Below are 24,733 nucleotides of genomic sequence, written 5' to 3'. Positions count from 1 at the left end.
ATTATCTACTTGTTCTTGTGTGAGTTTTCACAAATTATATATATATATATATATATATATAAATAAAGAAATATATAATTTTTTTTTTTTTAGACGGAGTCTCACTCTGTCACCCAGGCTGGAGTGCAGTGGCAGGATCTCTGCTCACTGCAAGTTCCACCTCCTGGGTTCATGCCATTCTCCCGCCTCAGCCTCCCGAGTAGCTGGGACTACAGTCACCCGCCACCACGTCCGGCTAATTTTTTTGTATTTTTTTAGTAGAGACGGGGTTTCACCATGTTAGACAGAATGGTCTGGGTCTCCTGACCTTTTGATCTGCCCGCCTTGGCCTCCCAAAATGCTGGGATTACAGATCTGAGCCACGGTGCCTCACCATTATATTTTTTAAGGATTGGTTCATTTCAACTGTGTCACCAGATTTGTAGACACACAAAGTTGTTAAGGCATTTTTTATTATCCTTTTACTGTCATTGGATCTGTAGTGATAGTTTTTATTTTTGATATTATAAATTTGTGTCTTTGCCATTTTTTCTTAGTAGCCTTGCTAGTGGTTTATTGATTTTATTAATATTTTCATAGAACCAGGTTTTGATTTTGTTGATTTTCTCTAGTAATTTCATTATTCCAATATCATTTATTTCTACCCTAATTTTTATTATTCCTTTTCTTCTGCTTACTTTGGATTTAATTTGCCCTTCTTTTTCTGGTTTCCTAAAGTGGAAGCAGAGCTCATTAATTTTATATCTTACCTCATTTCCAATATATACATTAAATTACTTAAATTTCCCTCTAAGCACTACTTGAGCTATATACCACAAATTTTGCTAACTTGTATCTCATTTTGATTTAACTAAAAAAACAATTAACTTCTCTTGAGACTTCTCCTTTGACCTATTTTTTTTTTTTTTTTTTTTTTGAGACGGAGTCTTGCTCTGTCACCCAGGCTGGAGTGCAGTGGTCAGATCTCAGCTCACTGTAACCTCCGCCTCCTGGGTTTACGCCATTCTCCTGCCTCAGCCTCCCAAGTAGCTGGGACCACAGGCACTCGCCACTTCGCCTGGCTAGTTTTTTTATTTTTTAGTAGAGATGGGGTTTCACCGTGTTAGCCAGGATGGTCTCGATCTCCTGACCTCGTGATCCGCCCGCCTCGGCCTCCCAAAGTGCTGGGATTACAGGCTTGAGCCACCGTGCCCAGTCGACCTATTTGTTATTTAGAAATGTGTTGTTTAATCTCCATCAATTTTGGGATTTTCCAACTATCTTTCTGTCATTGATTTATAGTATAATTTCCCTGAGTTCTGAAAGCAGACATTATATGATTTCTATTTTAAAGGTGTTAAGATGCATTTCATGATCCTAAATTTGGTCCATCTCCATAAGTATTCCATGTGGGTTTAAAAAGAATGTGTAATCTGCTGTTGTTAGATGAAGTAGTCTATAGATGTCAATTACATCCAATTGATTGACGGTGTTGTTCAATTCAATGATGTCCTAATACTGATTTTATGCTGACTGGATCTGTCTATTTCTGATAGAGCAGATGTTGAAATCTCCAATTATTATTGTGGGTTAATCTATTTCTCTTTCCAGTTCTATCAGGTTTTACCTCACGCATTTTGATGCTGTGAAGTTAGGTGCACACACATTAAGAACTGGAATTTCTACTTCTAGAATTGACCACTTTATCGTGAGGTAATGCCTCTCTCTGTTTCCCCATAACTTTCCTTGCTCTGAAGTTTGCTTTGTCTGAAATTAACACAGCTAATTCTGCTTGTTTTTAATTGGTGCTAGCTTAGTCTATGTTTCACCATCCATTTACTTTTAATCCACATATGTCTTTATATTTAAAGTAGGTTTATTAAAGACAAAAGATACTTGGGTCTTAAATCCATTCTAAAAATTGTTATACTTTAATCTGTATATTTGGAGCACTGACCCTCAAAGTGATTATTTATGTATTTGTATTAATATCCACTATATTTGTTATTCTTTCTATTTGTTGACCTTCTTTTTTGTTCTTTCACTCTTTTGTTTTTTATAATTTTAATTGAGAATTTATATTATTATTTATGATCAATATTTTCTCCTTTCTTAGTAAATCAATTTTAATTTTGTAGTGGTTGCTCTAGAGTTTGTAATATACATTTATGACTAATCCAAGTCCACTTTCAACTGATATTACACCACTTAATGGGTAGTGCACCATCTTTTAGTAGCAAAATGATATTAATGTCTTCCTCTTGCCTTTTGTATTACTGCTGCCCATTCAGTTATGTATACGCAAACACACACACACACGAGCACACATAATTGAATGCTTCCTTGCCATTTTTTTTACAATCTGTTATCTGTTAAATAAATTAAGAATAACAAACATTTTTATTTACCTTCACTTACATCTTCTTCAATGCTTCTTTTTCTTTAAATCTGAGTTTAGGAATGTAGAGAATAACCTATATGTGGTGGTCCATTTTCAATAATAAGTGCTTTAGTATAAGTTTAAGCAGGCTTCATGGAAATAAAGAAATAAAGAAGCAGAATGTACTGAGCTATGAGCCACCACGCTGCCTTTCTGCTTTCTCTTTCACTCAGTGGTCAGGCACCTATCTGTCAGGCTCTCCTGTTTAAGTCCCCTCATTCTCTGTAGGAAATACAAATCACTCCTCTTGTCTCTAAATGGGGGGCGGAGGGGTTTCAATAAACCCACGGGGGAGCTTTCAACCTGCACCCACGTCCTAAATGGCACCGGTAAGCCAGACTGTGGCAACTACTCTGCTCTTCATATACCCTGAGGCAGATGTCTGGGAGTACTGTGGGACACGGAACCTCTGTTAACTTGTTATCGTCCAATTGAACCGAAACTTGTGCTTTAGTGCAATTGGCTATTCCCTTCACCCTGACATTCCGTAGTAGGATGCCTAAAAACACACATGGTCATTGAGACCAAAGAAATCTAACAAGTTCTTTCGATCCCAATGTATATACTGATTCCATAGCCGTCCCTAGGAGAATCCCTAATACATTTAAGGCTCAAAACCAAATACCCACGGATTTAAGTCAGCAATCTTCTGGTGGTCACCTATTAACAAAAATGTAAACTGGATCAATTACATCTATTACAATCAGAAAAGATTCAACAATTACACTCAGGATGCCCTTCAGGGTATAGCCAGCCAACTAAATGCCACTAGACAAATGCTTTGGGAAAACAAATTGCACTGAATATTGTATTAGCAGTAAAAGGTAGTGTATGTTGTACATTCATTCCCAACAATACTGCCCCAGATGAAACCATTACAAAGGCACTACAAGAACTAACAACTCTGGCCAATAAGACGGCAAAAAAAATGTAGGAATAATTATCACTTTTACTGATTGGCTAAAAGGGTGGTTTAAAAAGTGGAAAGGAATGGTAGCTTCATTTCTTACATCTCTTGTAACTGTGACAGGGGTCTTAACAGCCATAGGATGTTGTATCATTCCTTGAGTGAGGGGATTAACAATAAAGTTAATTAAAACAGCTATCAGTAAACAAATTCCCCTAACGACCCAACAAAATAACCTACTATTATTAGAAACCAAATTAAACTCCTCCTCCTATGAAAAAGAAAGTAAATTTCTGGAACAGTTTAAAAAACAAAGTAATTTAAGTGAAAATAAGACCAAGAAGGGAAAAAACAAAAGAGGAGGGAATTGTAGAGAATAACCTATATGTGGTTGTCCATTTTCAATTCTAAGTGCTTTAGAGTAAGTTTAAGCAGACGTCATGGAAATAAAGAAATAAAGAAGCAGAATGTACTAGGCCATGAGCCACCTCCTCCCTTCTTCCTGCTTTCCCTGTCACCCAGCAGCCAGGCGCCTATCCGTTGGCTGCACCCCCCTTAAGTACCCCCTCCTCACCCCAGGAAAGAATTTAGTTTAGGCTAGCTTGCAACATAGATAACTGTACCCTTACTTATCAGCTAAGTGCAGCCATTAGGGCCATAAGTCAAATGTTTAAAGTCCTGAGACAGTCACAATGCATTATGGGCTGCAATAAAGTGCAGCAAAAACACCCTAAAGAACATACCTGAAGCCTTAACCCAACTACCAATAGACAACGTCCAGGAAGACGGTAACCCCATAGTATTCAGCCAATGAGGAACTGGGGGAGGAACTTGTGCACTAAGGCAGAAATTCCTTGTTGAAACCATTTATAAGACTGCCATTGAAGTCTCGCTTCTGCTGTTCTCTGTGTCTCCGAGTGTATTCTTTGGGTTTGGATGGGTGAGTTTGTTTCTCACGGGACCTGTATCATTTTCCTTCTCCGTGAATAATTTCTTTTAACTTTTCTTGTAAGGCAGGTGTGCTGGCAAAATCTTCCCTAAGTTTTTGCTTCTCTGGGAAATCTTTATTTCTTCTTCGCTTTTGGAGGATAATGTGTAGGGTACAGAATTCTACCTCGGTGTTATTCTTCTCTGACACTTTAAATATTTCACTTCGCTGTCTTCTTGCTGCATGGTGTCTGTGGAAAAGTTGGTTGTATGTAATTCTCGTCTTTGCTCCTCTAGAGGCTAAAGTATTTTTTCCCTGTGTTTTTCAGTATTTTTTCTTTACCTTTTATTTTCTGAAGTTTGACTGAAGTGTATTTTTTTTTTTTTTTCTTTTGAGAGGGAGTCTCACTCTGTCGCCCAGGCTGGAGTGCAATGATGCGATCTCGGCTCACTGCAACCTACGCCTCCTGGGTTCAAGGAATTCTCCTGTCTCAGCCTCCTAAGTGGCCTAGTATTACAAGCGTGTGCCGTCACGCCCGGCTAATGTTTGTATTTTTAGTAGAGACGGGGTTTTGCCGTGTTGCCAACTCCTGACCTCAAGCGATCCCCCTGCCTCAGCCTCCCAACGTTCTGACTACCGTGTCTTGATGTGTTTTTTTTTGGTGGGGCGGCATTTATCCTGCCTGGCACTCTCTGAGCTTACCATCTGAGGTCTGCTGTTTGAGAGTAACTTGAATTAAATTCTCAGTTATTGCTTCAAATATTTCTTCTATTCCTTTCTCTATTTCTATCCCTTCTAGTGTTCCCATTACACATAGTTAAACCTTTCACAGTCGTCCCATACTTGCCGGATATTCAGCCCTTTTGTTTCAGTCCTTCCTTTCTCTTTGCTTTTCAATTTTGGAAGTTTCTGTTGCCGTATACCCAAGTGCAAAATTCTTTCTTCATCCATGGCTGGTCTACTAATGACCCTATCAAAAGCATTCTTCGTTTCTGTTTCTGTGTTTCTCTCTGGTGTTTCCTTTTGACTCTTTCTTAGAATTTCCATGCCCTTGATAACACGATGCATTTGTTCTTGCATGCTGTCTGAGTTGTCCATTAGAGCCCTTGACCGATTATTCATAGTTGTTTTAAGTTCCCAGTTTGAAAATTCCAAAATCCCTTTGATATTTGAGTCTGGTTCAGATGTTTGCTCTGTCTCTTCAACCTGTGTTTTTCTCATTTTGGTATGCTTTGCCATATTTTCTGGTAAGTGTACATGATATAATGGATTTTTTAAAAACTGCAGGCCTGTAGCTGTGTGGTGGTGGGTCAGGACTGTAAAGCTCTGTGAGTAGGTCGTAGCGTTTTAGCAAGATTGGGCCCCTGCACTATGAACTTTGCCTCCCTTAAGTGGGACAGGATGGCTAGCGTGGGCTGAAATTAGGTACTTCCATTCTCCCAGATATGAAAAATCCAGTAGGTTGGGCTCTGGTTATGTGGTTTCTCCTGCTAGGAAGAACTGGGTGCTCTAGTATATTTCAAGTGATTTCTGTCCCCCTACCCCTGCCAGCAGCATAAGAAGATTTTTTCTTATGTGATCCTCACTGTGAAAACTTGGCAGAGCTCCTGGAGCTAAGACTCACAAAAGTGTGGGATCCCTGAATGACTGGGCCCCCCTGGTGTTTTTCACTCTCAGACTTGTTCACACTGCGCCTGCAGCCATGTGCCAGTGTCCATTCAGGTTTCCCCACCCTGCCGCTGGTTTTGTGGGGGTTCTGCTCTGGTCGGTGGTCATTTTCTGCATCTGCCTGTAGGTCTCTCCAATGTGGGGCAGTGGTTTGCCCTGTGGCCTTGTTTCTCTGACAGTAAGAAGCATTCTTGATTTTTCAGTTTGTTCGGTTTTTTACTTTTCATTAGAAAGGAGTGATGATTTCCAAACTACTTACATGAAAGATCAGACTTTTCTGAATTTAGTATATTAATAAGAAAATATTTAGTATTAATAAGGGTCTTCATTACTTTAGTGAGCCAAGATTATATAATGAAATGAATCCTATGTCAACTTTTTCATGTAAAATAAACATATTACAGGGAAAGGGGTACTGGGAAAGAGGTATTTATTATAATGGGTAGAATAAAAAGCATATATATATTAAACCACCAATATTTTAAACTATAGGTCAAACTGATATATTTGTGTTAATTTCTAAATATTTAATACGATTTTCTAAGACAATATTATTCTTGTATTTAAAAATTTTTAAATGTCATCTATCTTTAGTTTACATTAACAAAAGAAAACTAATAGAATTGTAAAGTATCTAAAAACTCTTATCTTATCCCTAAATATTTTACATTCAGACTAGAAGACCAGGCTGTGAGTTACATTTTTAAAATATTTTTTCCTCTGAGCTGAGAGTTATTAGTAAGTAGTAATTTTCAAAGTTCTGTTGTTAAATATTTTTAGCCATAGGAACTGATAAATGTGATTGAAGACCCGTTGATGTTTTACCTTGAATATAATGGAAATGTTTTAATTTGTTAAAAATGCTTAGGAAACCTATTTATTTTCTAAATAAAAATTCAGATAATTCAAGAAAATCTTGTTATACTATAAATTGAACCAAGAGCAATTTGGTTGTAGGTTGATTTCTTTCTCTTTTACTTCCTTATAAAAATATTAAGTGGGCTGTGTGCTGCACAACACCAGGACATATTATTCAGACACACTACAAGGTGGGTGGCACTGCCTGGATTTATGCACTGTAGCAGTCTTGTGTAAGAATTAAAATGTGTGCATGCATTTAAAAGGTGTTCTATTAATCCTATTTTTCCATTAACCACAGTCAGTATTATCAGAGTAAAAGGAAGAGAAAATGTTAGAGCATCATTGTGGATTGTACTGTATTTATTTCCATTGGGATTCTACAAAAAGATAGAATGTCATGCTAAATAAGTTTGGAGTTTGCCTTCAACCTTTTATTTATTTCTGTTGTCTTTGCAGGCAGTCCTCAGGAAGATGAACAGTGGTGATTTAATTATCTTTTAAGCTGCTCTGGACTGTTATTACATGCATCCTGATTTCTGTGAGTGAATGATTGAGTAGTTCCAATATTGAAACTATTATATTTAGAGAGTTTATTGATTTGAGTCTTGGAACAAAAATGGTCAATACACTGGTTTGGTATTGTAACCCATTTAAATTAAAAAATTCCTAGTGATAGTAAAGATAGAGGTTCTGCTTTCAAATTAAAGCTCATAATAGCTACACAGTTTCCAAAAGCTTGAACTTTCTCTTCTTGGACCTTGGAAGATAATGTTAGAAGATCAATCTGTGCATAGGATTACTAAACACACAGAGAGAGGCTTATTGACATCAACAGTATAAAATGAATATCTCTAGCTTGACATAATTTGGGTCTTGAGAAATTGTACCTTGTGGTAATTGACTTCTTCTTTACTTGAATCATCTTAGTAATATTCTACTCAGCCTAATAAAATTGGTATATTCTCCAGTTAGGCTTAAAATTGATCATCAAACCATCACTAGTAGAAAGAATTGATGATTTTCAAAAAAATCAATCATCATTTATTGAATGTCTACAAGAAGCAGGGAACTCTTGTCAGAAGCATCCAGCTTTGCTGAAAATCAGGTTGTCTTTATAAATGATTCTGAAAGATTTAAAGTGGAATTAAATTTGAATTGCTAATTTCCATCCAAAATGGAAATGACATTCAGCTTGGCAGTGCTGGACACCTGGCCCTTGTGTTTAGGAAATGTACCAAGTCAAACCAACTGGAGATGGGGCAGAACAGAATGCTGTGCTGGAGGCGGCCCAAGTAGAATGAGTGTTATCAGTTTTTAATTGATGGAGCTCCAGTGGTCTGAATTCCTCTAAGCCCTGGGAGAGATTTAACCATTTTAACACCGCCCATATGCCAGCAGACTTCAGCATCCAGCTGGCAGGATCAGGCATTTAGGTTGGTTAGCGTAGAGGCCTACAGGCCCACAACGACGTCAGGGACCACCCTAGGAGCCAGTTAGGAATGAAAGTGCAGGAAACAGACGTCTTCGTGCATATAGATATCCCAGTGGATGCTTGGACAGCGCAAGGAGGGACTCTATGCTGGTGTTAGTCATTCTCAATAACTTGGAAAATTCCTAAACATGTAAGAAGAGGTTTGGGTTTTTAATCATAAATTTGCATCTCTCCAGGGTAACCACGACCACTTTATTCGAAGTAAGTGTCCCTTGAGAAGATGTGGCAAAAATGGATTTGCCTCATAAATAGTGCTTTCGTCTAGGAAAGTCATAGCCACCTCCAGATGGCACTCGGTCCTCGTACCTTTTTTTGGCTCTGGCTTCATTCATGTTTGCTGCCATGACTGGCTCCTGATCCCAAATGTTGTCTTTGGGTATCTGCTGGGTGGGAGCTGCACATCGTGACAACATATCTGTAGGAGGAAATGTTGCTTCTTTGATTCCTCTGAATAAGAAAATCCAGGAGAAAATGTCAGTGGAATTTTCAGAGGAGAGAGAGAAAAAACCTGAATGGAGGCTGGTTAGCCCCCCTCCCCATAGCATTGAAGTCTCCTATTTTCTTGTCTCTTGAGCTCATTTCCAAAGACCTACATTACTTGCTTTGCCTAATTTCCTCCCCAACTCACTCTTTTAGGTAGAGCTCATTGTTTTTGAGATAATCTGGAACATGTGACCCTTTTAAATATGACATGATATTCCTTGTAGTGAAGAACCAAGAAAAGGGAACTGTTTTGCTACATCAGGGCTACTATTTTTCTTATGAGAAAGTTAGAGAAGCAAATGCTTAGAGATGGGGTCAGAGAGCAGCAATTTCGGTCAGAGGTGGCAATGCTGCACCAAATGTGAGACAACCAGCACCATCTCAAAAGCAATCTACTGGTTTAATTCCATTACCAATTGTCAGTTACTTCTTCCTTTGTGGGCTCCCACAATGCTATGATACATCCATTCTCAACCTAAATTATTGTAGGAAAATGTCTTTTATTTAAATGAAAATTGATGTACTACAGGTGGATCACAGAGGATTTTTAGGGCAGCGAAACTCTTCTGTAGGATACTACAGTGTGGACACATGTCATTATGCATCTGTGTAAACCCGCAGGATGTACAACACCAAGAGTCAGCCCCGGTGTGCACAATCGACTTTGGATGTGTCAAGTGATACACACTCATTGACTGCAACGCGTGCACCACTGTGGCAGGAGATGTGGATAGTGGGGGGAGCTTGTGCATGTGTGAGGGAAGGGAGTAGATGGGAAATACTTGTGCCTTCCTCTTAATTTTTCTGTGAACCTGCAACCTGTTCTAAAAAGAATAAGGTCTTAAAGACACAGAAACAAAAACCAGATATACTCAAAACTACATAAACAGTAGCATGAAATCCACTAATTTTGGATTTCTGATCATTTAGTTTCAGGTTGAGCAGAAGCTTAGTTATCAAGATCTTTCTTCATACTGTAAAATAAATGTGCTTCATAGAATACATGATATATGATTATAAAAGTTTCATGATAGCTAGTACTGTCTTGGAGGCCTACTCACGTTGCTTTTTAGGGTAGACATGACCCACCCAAGGCACTAGAGAATATGGAGCATATTGGAAAAATATCTTTGCATGTAATTTGTGCAAAGATAAGCAAAATTATGTAATTAGCAAGAATACAGAAATATAAAGGGACATATGTGAATATGTATCTGTAAATACCTAGCACAAATTTTATCTTTGATGTGAAAAATAAACTTGCCAGGTAATTTTTGTTTCAAGCATTCAAACCTCTTTGTTAATTCTAACTTCATTATGCTCTTGGGTCCTAGTTTTTATTCTTCTGCAGTTCACTGCTAGTTAAAAAGTTCAATCTTACATAAAGATCTATGCTGGAATATGTTTGGTGCAATTCTCATAGTGACTTGAAGAACCTATGTGCAACTTTGGTAGAATTCGATAATCACCCCTACTAATGGTTCTCACAAATCTACATAACATTTTGGGTGTATAATATGAAGAAACTTATCATCTAAAAACATCCATAAATCCCACTCACTTGAGTGAGAACAGGCTGAAATTTACTGGAATCATATTATGAACAAATCATTACTTTTATTAGTCAATGTTCAGGCAGATAAACAAAAGTCACATTAGGTATATTGAACAGAAGGATATTACAATTACAGAAGAGTTACAAAATATGGAGGGACAAAGGAGAAAGAAAAATAATGTATACTATGAATGAAATGATTACTCATGACCTTGTACTGTGCTGGTTCTCCCATGGCTGCTGTAGAAATCAAGGCCTCTGCAGAAACCTATGTGCTAGCACTCCTATCAGCATTACATTTCTCCCTAGGGAACTGGAACTTCTAAACCCTCCAGATCCTGTATTCTAGGTGGTTTAGAGACAACACTTGTGTTAGCCAGAATTCTAAGATGGCTGCTACTGGCCTTTGCCCCACCAACTGAGAGCAGAGTGGGGCCTGTGAATATGGTAGATGTCACATTCACAGTTAGGTCACATTGTATGCCAAAGGTGAAGGGACTTTAACATAATTAAGGTCTCTAATCAAAGATTTTGAGTAAATCAAAAGCCTGTGGGTGGGCCTGGCCTTAGCAGGTGAGCCGTTATTAGAGGGGTCTGTAAGGCAGAGATGCTATCTCCTGCTGGCCTGGAAGAAACAAGTAACCTTGAGTTCTACTGATGCAAAGAAGTGAATACTACCAACAAACCAAGTGAGCTTGGGACAGTGAGAACCCCAAGTTTCAGATGAGCCCTCAGCCCCAGCCCATACTGTGCCTACAGCCCTTCGTAACTCTAAGCAGAAGATTCAGTTAAGTCATGCCCAGAATTATCACCCACAGAAACCAAGATAATAAATAAGTGTTGTTTTCTTTTGCCAAGTTTGTAGTAATTCACAATGCTGCAATGGAAATTAATACAGCACCAGATATGAGTTGCTACACCGGGGCCTATCATGGGGAGGGGGGAGGGGGGAGGGATTGCATTGGGAGTTATACCTGATGTAAATGACGAGTTGATGGGTGCAGCAGACCAACATGGCACAAGTATACATATGTAACAAACCTGCACGTTATGCACATGTACCCTACAACTTAAAGTATAATAATAATAAATAAAGTAAAAAAAAAAAAAAAAAAAGAAAGAACTGTATCACTTTTTAAGTACATTTCAGACTTCCATGACGTTGTCTCCAGCTGGTTCATTACATGAGTCTTTCATAGGCTGTTTCAAACTTCTATGAGGCAGGCAGCTTCTGGTTGTGGCAAAGTCAGTGAATTACATCGGTGTGAGCCTACTGTAGCACTACTTTGCTGGAAAAAGAAAATGTTCTTTGTAGAAGTAGCGTATTGTGGAAAACCTTGCCTGTGACCATAACACTCTGCAGGCCTGAGATGGTGGTGCTGGCAGAAGAACCGTGGGCAGGGAAGGCGCATTCACATCTAGATTACATGTGTACAGATGGTCCCCAGTTGACGATGGTTCAGTTTAGGATTTTTTGACTTCATAATGGTGCGAAAGTGATACACATTTGGTAGAAACTGCACTTTGAGTACCCATACAACTCTTCTGTTTTTCTTTTTCAATAGAATATTCAATGAGTTACGTGAGATAGTCAGCACTTCATTACAAAACAGGTTTTGTGTTATATGAGTGTGCCCAACTGTGGCTAATGTAAGTGTTGTGAGCATATTTAAGGCAGGCAAGGCTAAGCTATGCTGTTCAGTAGGCTAGGCATATTAAAGCATTTTTGATATGCTTTTTGACATTTTGACTTAGGATATTTTCAACATGGGATAGGTTTATTGGGACAGAACCCCATTCTAAGCATTCAAAGCATCTGTGCTCTGGTAAGGCAAAATATTGGAATGGAAGGATTCAAACACAGTCAACTTGCCACAGGTGGCTGGCTGCTCCTCCCAGCAATGATGTCATACTGGGGTCTCAGAGGGTCTTTGCTCTTTCAGGTTTGGCAAAGGGTGGCGTCTCTAACCAGATACACCTTGCGGAGGAGAAGTCCCCAAGGACTTCTCCATAGAAGGCCCTGAATAGCTTCTTTTCCTGCTACCATGGCCATTTTTTTTTCTTTTTACATAAAGCTCAGAAAATACCAGGGTGGATAAGGAAATGAGTGAGATTCACAGATAATCACTTCCTCCACCTGATTTCTGAGAGCCTTCTCTTCAGAGGCACTCTTATGGAGAATGTCCACACAAAGATCTTCACACGCTACCCCCATTCTAAGGGGGTCCACCTAGAGGTGTTTTCCCAGAATTTCTGGTCACCCATTTTCCATCTTTCCCATTTCTGTCTACTTGGCCAAAATGTTATATTCATTATGAATGTTTGTGCTCCCATAGTCCCTATGGTAAAATCCTCACCCCAAAGGTGATGATATTAGGAGGTGGGGCCTTTGGGAGGTGATGAGCTCATGAGGGTAGAATCCTCACCAGTGAGATTATTGCCCTTTCAAAAGAGGTGCCAGAGAGCACTATGGCCCTCTTTCTGCCATGTGAGAACACACCAAGAGACAGGAAGTGGCCCTCACCAGACAACAAATCTTTTGGTATCTTCATCCTGGTCTTCCCAGACTCCAGAACTGTGAGAAATAAATGTTTGTTGTTTATAAGCCTCCCAGTCTATGCTATTTTTCTTATAGCAGCCTACACTGACCAAGACATTAATTCTGGACATCTTTCAGTCCAGGCAAAGTTGACAATCTGATGTGTTATCGTCAGGTGTTTCTATCTGGTAGATTTCCCATAACTTCTGTCTTTCAGTGCCATGCATCGCAGGGCCATAATGCTCCAGCAGCAGAACGAGTCTCCTCTTCCTTCACCAACTGGCATGTGGAGCTTCTCTCAGGTATGAGAGAAGGCGGGAATGAGCAAGGGAGGTGCCATGGAAGGATGAGTTGCCTGCATGTGCACTTGAATGATATTTTCAGGATCTGCTACAATGTCTTGGGTTCACATTGGTTTTACTAAGGCACCTGGTATATTGCTATAGCTTCTTCCTGCTCACCAGGTTCAATCAGCATAAATTCCTAATGCGGGGAACTGGTGTGATACTCTGTGATGTATCAAGACAATCAATTTCCTGCAGATTAGATTATGACAAAACACAGGAGATGACACAGCTCTCAGTTAAGATAGTGAAAGCATACTACTGCCCTTGCCAGCTGAAAGCAAATTAAGGTTTCTAGACATAACTAGTTGGTTTAGAGAAAAAAACTTTATACTAAACAGTAACATATAGGGACTCTCAGTTGTATTGATTTGAGCAAGGAAAAATATCCCAGGTCGGGAAAGAGCTGCAGTTGGAGTCATCACCAATGAAGTTTACAATAACTCACAAAGATTATCCAAAATTTTATCACTTTCTGGAAAAAAAGAAAATCTAATTGGTGAACTAAAGGGTGATGTGACACAAATCACAACCTCTTTCACTATCAAGTATATCACTGTGACACTAATACTTGTAAATCCCCATGGATGTGGTATTGCTTTGGCGTTACTCTTTTGGTTTGTGGGGTTATTTCCTGGGGCTTCTACATTGTTCTTTATACTATGATAATCTTCATCCAACAAATAAGGGAACCCATATGGGAATTCTTGGAGCTTTTTTTTAACTCTAAGAGTTGGTCATATAATCACAGTGGATCCATCACCCACCCATTAACGTCACTGAGAGAGAGAGAGATGGACTTGGATCTGACCTCTCATTTCTGACTTCCTTAAACCCTCACACTGACCAGTGAGACATACTGACATTTGGGTTTCCACTAACTGTCTTGGGCACTGTATTAGTCAGTGTTCTCTAAAGGGACAGAACTAATAGGATAGATGGTTAGATTTATCTATGAAAGAGAGTGTGTTAAGGAGAATTGATTGACTCACACGATCTCAAGGTGCAGTTCCAGGTAGGCTGTCTATCAGCTGCGGAGCAAGGAAGCCAGTCTGAGTCCCAAACCTCAAAAGTAGGGAAGCCGACAGTGCAGCTTTCAGTCTGTGGCTGAAGGCCCAGGAACCCCTGGCAAACAAATGGTGTAAGTCCAAGAGTCCAAAAGCTGAAGAACTTGAAGTCTGATATTTGAGGGCAGGAAGTGTCCAGCATGGGAGAAAGATGAAGGCTAGAAGACTCAGCAAGTCAGCTAGTTCTACCTTCTTCTGTCTGCTTTTTGTAGCCACATTGGCAGCCGATTAGATAGTGCCCACCCGCACTGTGGGTGGGTCTTCCTGAGGGTGGTCTTCCTCTCCCAGTCCACAGACTCAAATGTTAATCTCTTCTGGCAACACCTGTAAACACCCAGATACACCCAGAAACACTATTTTGCATTCTTCAATCCAATCAAGTCAGCGCTTAGTATTAATCATCACAGGGACCGAGCATTACCTTAGAGCTTGTATCAGGATGTCTAGATGTCTAGTTATTTTCTTTTCCCTTTTTGCAGGTGATTTCACCATGGTAATTGGAAACAGCATGGATGAAAATATATGAGGGATACTTATAGTAGTGTAGTAAGATTTTTCATACGTGAAGCTGGAATCATCTTTATTTAAGATATGTCAGGTCTGTGATGTGTTCTGGACAAAAACAAACTATAATATTTGAAGAGATTTATTTTGAGCCAAACGTGAGTGATCATGGCCCATGAAACAGCTCTAGGAGATTCTGAGAATGTGTGCCCAAGTTGGTTGTGCTACAGCTCGATTTTTTTTACATTTTAAGGAGACTTAAGACATCAATCAATACATGTAATGGAGCACCTACGTTGTCTGGGGTAAATACACGAGGATCGTCATCTCATGCCAGGAAAATTTAGGACATGGGCACACACAGGAGCTTAGAAGTGGAGGTTTAATAGGCAAATGAAAGAGAAAGAAAGAGAATGGCAAACTGCTCTTTCTGTAGTGAGAGAGAGAGGACTCCTGAGAGGAAAGACTAGTCAGTGGTGGATGCACTGGATTTTACAGTCAGCTTGAAGAGGTAGTGTCTGATTTACATAGGGCTCCCAGATTGGTTCAATCAGGAGTGAGATTTAAATAGCACATGGGGAAGGCTGGTCACCCCACCCTAATCTTATTACGTAAATGGATTTTCCCCTTGGATGGAGCCATCTTGTCTGCTTCTTGCTGTGCACATGGCTGGCAGAGAAGGAAAGATGGGGCCGCCATTTTGAATATGATTGGCATAACTGCCAGCATCTATGTCTGCAGCTCAATTTTACAGGTTGCTCTTCGTTAGAAAGGAAAATAATTAGGGGCTGCTTTTCATTAAAAGAAAAACCTTATGGAGGACTTCTGTACCTTCATTATCTGCCTAAGTAACTTCTTCTTTTTTTGAGATGGAGTTTCACTCTGTCATCCAGGCTGGAGTGTAGTGGCATGATCTCAACTCACTGCAACCTCCAACTCCCAGGTTCAAGTGATTGTCCTGCCTCAGTCCCCTGAGTTGCTGGGATTACAGTTGTGCACCACCATGCCTGGCTAATTTTTGTATTTTTAGTAGAGATGGGGTTTCACCATATTGGTCAGGCTGGTCTCGAACTGCTGACCTTGTGATCTGCCCACCTCAACCTTCCAAAGTGCTGGGATTACAGACATGAGCCACTGTGCCTCGCCTATAACTTCTTCTTAACTCCTATATCATTCCCTCCCTCTGGAGTGGTAACCCTAACTGCTGTTAGGGGATGTTGGATGATGACTCTTTTGGCTATTTCCTGCTGAAAAGGAGTGTTGTGTGGGAACCACAGCTAGGGCTCCTCCCGGGGTCGATCTAAGGGTCCTCAGAAGAAAGGCATGTCCATGAGTGGTTCTGTCTGCAGCATCATTTGGAGTTTGATTGCTATCAGTCATTCTGATGGGTTGTAATACTGGTTTGCCGCCACCAGATGTTGCTGAAATATTAATATAAAAGTAACATTCCTTTTAGGATAAGTGGCATTGGATTTGGGTGGCTAGAATAACTTTAGTGTTAACCTTGGCTAAATCTTTCCTGCAATTATTAATCTCTTCATGATTTTCACATACCATCTAAGACATGCTTAAACTTTCTGACATGTCCTAAACATCCTTGTTTTAAACATCCAACTATTCTTTTTAGCACAAGTATTTACCATCCTTATAATGCTTTCATGACTTCCATGAACCATCTACACCGTGCTTAAATATTCCGACTTGTTCTAAACATCCCTCTTTTAAACAACCAACTATTCTCTTTAGGATAAGTATTTACTATATGAGATCCTTTGTTATATAAAATCTTTCTCCTTTATAGCCTTCTTTGTATGGCCAGGGTGTGATATATTACCAAACCCAATAAGAAATTCTAGCAGTCTCAGTGACAGTGAATTTTTCATGCTTCCTTTTTGTGGGTAACTATTATCCCTGGTTTAAGGATAATAAGCAAAATACTACAGCAATGGAAACTCTCTGTCCAGTATTTCAGTTAGAAGGTGCTACTGTGTATATCTGTACTACAAATAGGAGAGTGACTACAGCAATTTCTGCAAGGTGATGTAGTACGTTATTTCCATCTAAAATTCCATTTGCCAAGATAGAGAGTTTCCCTTTAGGGGTCTATGAAGTTCCTTGGTTTTATTTTTCCAAAAGGGCAAATCTCAGGGTAATGGGCACCCTACTCACTTTCATTACCTGGCAGAATTTGCAAGATGGTTGCCCAGAACTAGCATACTGATTGAGATTTTTAAATTAACCAACTCTTTTTGTTTTTTTTCAAAGCTGCAGGAGATCACCACTTGATTCACAGGAATAAGCAAGGTTAGTCTAAAATGTAGGCAAAAAGCTTAAAAACAATGAATGAGGCTGCAATTTAATGACAAATGTATGATAAGCTTTGGAGCATAATTTCTTTCTCCAGTCCTCATTTTTGATAAAAACAAATTATGAATGAACTTTAGTCTTATACTTGGCCTGATTATTTCCATAAACTACAGGAAGAATAATTATTTCTACTTAGGCCTTTTGGATTGGCTTTGATGGAATGCCATTCCACAAAGAATCTTAGATAAGACCTTTTAGAGCTGAGCCCAGCCGTGGGTTTGTATCCTCAGATACCTGTGAGTTGGGTGATCCTCTCCTTTTAAGGTCACAAGATTAACTTGGGACTCCTGGACATGTTAGAAAGTGACATTCTTTACTGACCACAAGTCAGGAGGAACCTTGTACAGGGTCTGTATAGTCAAGGGTATTAGGCCAGTTCTCCCCATGGGGCTTTTATCAATTCTGCAAGTTGAGATTGATTCCTTAAAGGGAAGTATACCCTTCCAGTAAAAGGCTTGATAAAATAACCAGTTTTTCCTATTATGTTCTGTTGCAAAAGAAAACTGGATTATTATTGCACTGATGCAAACAACTATATTGCCATAAGTTAAGAGTACTCACAGATAGTTTTCAAATTCTAGAGGAACCAGGCAGAGAGAAACAAACATACTCCAAATTTTGTTCACAGGAGTGTATCTTACCCAATTATTAAAGGCCATAAATAGTTCAAAATAAGCTTTCTTGACTCGGAAAAACAAAACAAGAATCAGCAATGTTCCAAGCAAAAGTCAAAAAGGTTTCTTTACCTTTCTGAGTGCAGTCCATTTAGTTAACTCCTCTTGTTTTGCTTGATATTCATGAATATTTCAGTTCTTCATAAGTTCCATATTTTTTCCCTCTATTCCAATGTTACAATCTTCAAAGCTATTAAAGACCTACATGTGAGAACACCTGTTAAAATCCTATAGCTTTATTATAAACCATCTTTTGAGAAGGAAAGAAGCAAGACAATTGTCTGTGAATGACAAAATTTGCAGGGTAGTTACAGTTAAAAACATGATTGACAAGGAAGTTTAGTTATCTCTGTGTTTTACAATAACTTTAATCTTAATTGTTATCAATAGCATATACTTAGACATTAGAAATTTATAAGTCTCATACAATTTTGGAACATATATTAAAAAATTTACCAAAATATAACTTAAAGAAGATTGGACATTATTTTGGCAATCTCATATAACTAAACATGTCAAGTAATCCTGTTTACATGTTCTCTACATGTTTCAGGGGCCCTCTGAACCATCCAGAAAGTCAGGCACCAGGAAGGACAATTTTGAAACTTGAAGGAAGTTTGATTTGGGGACTCCTGTTAAATGTTAGAGGTTTAAAACACTTTAATGTTATGAGATAGAATTCCAGATTGCTGTAAATTATTTATTTTGCCAAAATGATGACTCAAAAGGCAAAAATATTTCACTAGCCTTTACTGTTACATGAAAATCCTGTTCAAAGCCAAATTTTACCCTTGCATAAGTTTATTAATGATAGACCACCTTTTGATGAAACCTCATAGAAAATTCCATCTAATCTTAACCAATTTGACGATGAGGTGAAGTGTTTAAAAATCCTTTATAGACCCTTTAGCTAAAGGGCAGATTAGCTTCTTATGACAACCTTGCTGTGCTTTTATTTCAATGTTCAATGTATGGAAAGACCGTATAATTCCCTTATGAATTCAGTTAATGTTTGCACATTTTTTCAAGATTAATTTTTACTATTTTTCTATGGCTTGCTTAAACCTCTAACTTGATCTTATCGAATTTAAGATAATCCCTCATCTCTAAGCAAAATTTACATTTCCTTGCTTTCTTATAATCTTTTACTAAAAAAACACATTTTATTGTATTTATACGTCTTGCAGGTAAAACTGTTTAGTGATCTCATGTACATGTTGCACTGTTAACTCTTAGCAACTTTCACTTTTGGTGAAAAACCTGTTTGGTAAGTGATTTTAATTATGTACCTGGTGTGGAGCCTAGGACCCAGATAGAAGTACTGATAAGGCCTGACTCTTCCCAGCTTCTGACTCCACATGTCCCAGGCCTTACCTATTTGTAAAGCAGGCAGGATACAACCTTGAAAAATTTAGCAAACCTAGTATCTAAGTTGTATGATTTAGACCACCTATTTGCATTTTGAGGAAACTTGCATTATACCAATAATCCTTAAGACAATTTTTATTTCTTAAAGATTAAAGTCACATGAACTAAAAAATATTTGATTAAAGTGCTTATTTTTCTTTAAGCCAATAAATTAGAGCTGTTTTTAGAGACATTACACACAACACCATATATAGTGACACAGACAGACAGTAGATTCAGCACTTTTAAGATTTTTCATTTATCAGTTTATTAATTGGATTACTGGCTTCAGGGTGGAGCCCTTGGAGGAACATGCCAGGAAAGCATGCATTTTTAGGGCCTAATAAGCAGACACAGGTAAAGGCAATGGGAGATCTCCAAAATTAAAGGAGTCATTTTATACTGGATCTTGGATCCCCAAAAGAAGGGAGATACTATGGCAGAAGACAGTGAAGTGCTTCTACTATGCATTTCATTGCAAGGCAACCCAAAGCTATTCAGCTTATTTTGTAATCAACCCATGCCCCATGGGAGTCTCATCTCTCAGTGGGGAGGGGTTGTTACCATATCTTTCAGGTGACCAAGAGTATGATTCTCTGATTCAAATGGAAAAGAGTTAGGCATCCCTTTATAACTACTATTAGCCATCCCTTTAAGTATATTTCCTATGTAGTTATTACATACCAACGTTATCTCATAATGTGAAATAATTTGATACCCCCCAAAACTCAAAATTGTCAGCTAACATAATGCAAAACATAAAAGAACCTTTGATTTTGAGAGGGAACTATCTGCTTTTAATTACTGGAGTTTTATAAGGAAAACAGAGGGTTTTCTTTTCCCAAAATGGGGCCTGTGGCCCTCTTCTCTTTTTCCCGAGGAGTCTCAGATTACCACAGGTTATCTTAGGGCACTCTCTTAAGAGTGGCAGGACAAAAAAAATGGAGAAAAATAATTCTGTCAACTAAAAAGAAAAAAATCTTTTTCCAGAAAAATAAGATCCAAGAAGAGAAAAGCATAAAGGCCTTTAAAAAATATACTCATAACTTGCATATCCACTTTTAGTTACACTAAACACTCTTTAGGAAAATCCTTTTTTAATCCTTTGATACTCAAAGTTAGCCATGCCAAGCAGTTAAGATTTTTGGCTTTTAAATATCACAAAAAGTAACTTCACCGGTGAAACCAACAACCCTTCATTAGGTTATGATTTAACCTCAAGTTTATGAGGTATTTTCAGAGGAGTGATAAGCAGCTTTTGAAACTCGTTGCAAAACCGTGACTGAGACAGTGAAAGAGATCAGACTCAACCAACTTCATCTTGTTTCCAGCCCCCAAGCTGTCCTTTCCCATCCCCAGGCATAGACCAGATCAACTTTGGGAGGAGCCTGGTTTAAGTTTGTATTAAAAAACAAAGGAGATAACAGCCCCATCCTAAGACATACTTTCCTCTTGCCTGGGGATCAGTCCAAGAAACTAGTCACAAGATGAGAAACCATGGCTTGGGATTCATGTAGCTGGAGGCTACAAGATTTTAACCCTCTCTTAACTGCTTTCAAGATCAGTGCTTAAGATATTTTGTAAACTCTGCCTTTGATGGATTAGCTGGCCCCACCCAGATTGATAAACTGGCTTATTTGACTTTTGTGGTCCTCACCCAGGAACTGATTTAGCACAAGAAACAGCCACCATTATAAAATGGCAGAGACTAAAACAATGGCTACAGGTCATATTCCCAAGGACATGAAACAAGGTGGAGGCCTGTAGCCAAGTTTGTTACTGATCATTTTGTTGGGCTGGTTTGAATAGCAGGCGTATGGGGTCCTGACTCTGCAACCTAACCTAAGGTGCCCTTTCTTTTGGTAGAACTATACAGAAAGTCACACAATGCACAGCAGATTGGCTACAGCTTAAGACCAACCTCACAAATCCTTTTTCATTAATTAAAACTTAATAGAGAATTAGCTAAAACTTAATAGATCCTTGTTATCCCTTTTACCAGATTCCACAGGGAGAGAAAGGCAAAGGTCTGACTGGTAAGAAATTTTTACCATTTTGCCGGCATGTCAGGCTTCTGGGTTTCCTTCCCCCAACTCAACTCTAAGTCAAGCATTTTAAGATCTGGAAAATTAACTTTTTCCAGGTTGGAAGAACCTTATAAAAGAAGACAGAAGCTATTTTAAACTGTGAAAGAGGGAAAAATACCATAGAAAAGTCTGGGTTCCAATTAGAGTTCTCAAGAGGTACTACTTTGCTTCCTATCGGCAATGGTATTTCCCCTATTTCTTCACCTTCTCTATTTTCTCTTTTCCCTTTTTGTCTATTATGGGAGTCATATTCGTCATCTCTGAAATTCTCTGCAGCCTGCGGAACTGCCTGTTTTTCACCGGCTGTTAGGGTTTAGCTTAGAAGCAGCATAACATCTCTTCATGAGAGGCCAAACACCTGTTTAAATTTTGGAAAGCTTCTATGTACCTATCAGGGTCGTAAGAAAATAAACCTAAGTCTCCCTTTATTTGCCGAAGATCCTGTAATAAGAAGGAAACTTGAGGGAGCCCCAAATAAGGGGGATCCTCTGATGGTTCCCCTGGAAGTTGCTTCTCTAATTTTGGAGAATCGTTCTCTTTAGGCTGCTGATATGACTACGAAAAGAGATGGGTTGATTCTGTAATGCCTGGAAAGTTCTAGTAAGGAGGCTATGCCCTTGTGCCAAAGCAAATGGGCCACATTTTCTTTAAAGTTTCAGGGTCAAAGGAGTCCTTATGCTTCAGAATTCCCTCCAGAGGGGTGCAAGCTGAAGATAATCTGTTACCCCTCTAGAAAGAAAAGTGGAAAAAAGTCATCTCTTTAGTCTCTTTCATTTTGGTGCCACCCAGGGCAGAGGGGAAGACAGTGGGGGCATCCCCACTGCTGTTTTCCTTCCATGGTTCCTGGGTCCAGGCACCTTGTTGAACGTACCATCCGTGGTTGCAGGCATGACTCCCAGCCATGGTACCAGAGGAACTAAGCAATTGGGATTAGTCAAGCTCACCCATGTGACCCTAGTCCTCTGCCTGTAATTTCCCTTTGACTTCCTGGACTTGTGTGAGCTGTATGGCTCCCTGAAAAATGGATCTCAAAAAAACTACATATTAATAGTTGACGAGGTCCCTTTAATGGAGGGGTCATGCTAGATTGAACTGTATATCCTGCTATTATGGCTCGTGTTAAAGCATTTACCCTTAGATAATGGTTCTGTTTAACTTCCTGACATAGAATGCACTTATTTTATTAAGTACCATTCTAACTGAGGCCAGAATATGTACTCTAAAAGAATATTGGGATGAAATAACCATTTTCTTGCTGATGTTACAGTATCAAGACTAACATTTGGCTTCGGAGTGTATTTTACTCCTAATTGTTGAAGGCAGAATTTTCCCATTCAGAGAAGCAGCATGAAGCCTGGTTTCTAGCAGAGAGGTGCAAAAAGGGCAGAGAATTAGGAAGCTAGGTGTTTTGGTAATGGACCAACAATGTCCCTCATGGAGAGGATCGCTAGTCCACTAGGTGACGCTGTTGACCTTAAAATGCAATGCGCTCTCCAGAGCAAGGGCAGAGTGACCTTGACATGCCATATGCTCTTAGACCAAGGGCAGAGAGAGACCTGGAAATGCTTTGCGCTCTCCGGACCAAGGGCAGAGAGCGACATTCACTGTGTTGGGGGTTTGGGTACCCTCAGTTCCTAGAAAATCACAAAGATGCCTTCCCTTGATCTAGATCTCTGGTTACTACAACATTCTCTGATCTTGCCAAACAAGATTACCTCCCTGAACTGTAAAACATTCTGACACAGAGAGGATCAGAGATATTGTGACTGCAGACAGGAAAGGAGGAAATTACGATAGAGAAGTTGGGGATCCAGGGAGCTCTTTGTTAGAAAGGAAAAATATTTGGGGCTGCTTTTCATTAAAAGGAAAACCTTACTGAGGATTTCTACCTAAGTAATTTCGTCTTAACTCCTTTATCAGTAAGATGCACATTGTTTTGGTCCAGAAAGGTGGGGCAAATCAAAGCTTCCTGGGCGTAGTTGGATTCAAAGATTGTCTGATTGTCAGTTGATTGAAAGTTTATATAAAGACCTGGAACCAATAGAAGGGGGTGTCTGGGTTAAGATAACGGGTGTTGGAGACCAACTTTCTTATTATGTAGATGAAGCTTCCAGGTAGCAGGCTTCAGAGAGAATAGATTGTAAATGATTTTTTTATCAGACTTAACAAGGTGCCAGACATTTAGTTAATTCTCTCCTGGATCAGAAAAAAAGGCCTGGTAAAGGAAGGAGATTCTCTACGGAATGTTGACCTTTCCCACAACAGACAACTTTGCAGGGACATTTCAAAATATGTCAAAGAAATATATTTGGGGCCTATTATTTGTCATGTTGGTATCTTATTACTACATACCATCTGCTTTGTCAGTCTTAAGGTCTCTGTTTTAATGTTAACACTGATCAGCCATGCCTGAATTCCAAAAGGAAAAAGGTATAATGAGGCATGTCCAGCCACACATTTTCATCATGGCCTGAACTCATGTTTCAGTTTACTTTAGAATGCCCTTGACCAAGAGGAGGGATCCATTTTCATTTGGTTGGGGGACTAAGAATTTTACTATTGGTTTACAGTGTGCAAGAGACTGCAACTCTTCATGCTGTACTCAAGTCAGGTTTTGGTTCCCCAGCCCTACAGCTTTTCTGATGACATAGATCAAGAGCTAGTTCAGTAAAGTGACTATCTGTGTCATCACAGTTTGTATCTGTGTCTTTATGTGATCTCTGCTTGGGACCACTACCCTTCACTGTGGTTGAAAATGTGTCTTCAGGCTAAAAGGGACTGTAAGGATGTTTAATGTATTTTATTCAGTCTTTGTAGTAGATTCTAGTAGTTTCTTTTTTCTAAGTCTATACATATTTGAAAGCATAGTGTCTGGCACTACCTTTAAATATAATGTCAATGGGAGCAGAATCCTTTTTTGCTTACTTCCATATCCCAAAACTTATCATATCGCCTGTCACTTAAAAAATTAAACCTTTTATTTTGAGATAACTATAGATTGGTATGCCATTTTAAGAAATAATCCAGAGAGATCTCATGTACTTTTTACTCAGGTGGGAACATCTTGCAAAATCATAGTACGATATCACAACCAACTGACATACTCCATTAATCTTTTTGTGTTTGCTTAGTTCTATGCATTTTTATTGTGCATCTAGGATGATCTTTCCACCACCAAAATTAAGACACAGAAAAAGTCCAACACCACAAGGATCCTTAATGTTGTCTTTATAGCCACATGCACCTCCATCCTGTCCTACTCTCTCCGCTGTTCCATCCCAAATCCGTGGCAACCACTAACATGTTCTCCATTTTCATAAGTTTTGTCATTTCGAGAATGTCATATAGATAAAAATCGTGTAATATGTGGCCTTTTGGATTAGACATTTTCATTCCACATATTTCTCTGAGATTCATTCACATTAATATGT

The sequence above is a fragment of the Papio anubis genome, chromosome 6, assembly GCF_008728515.1.
Source record: "Papio anubis isolate 15944 chromosome 6, Panubis1.0, whole genome shotgun sequence".
Classification (NCBI taxonomy): Eukaryota; Metazoa; Chordata; class Mammalia; order Primates; family Cercopithecidae; genus Papio; species Papio anubis.
The sequence above is the reverse complement of the archived record's forward strand: the minus strand, read 5'-3'. Positions refer to the sequence as shown.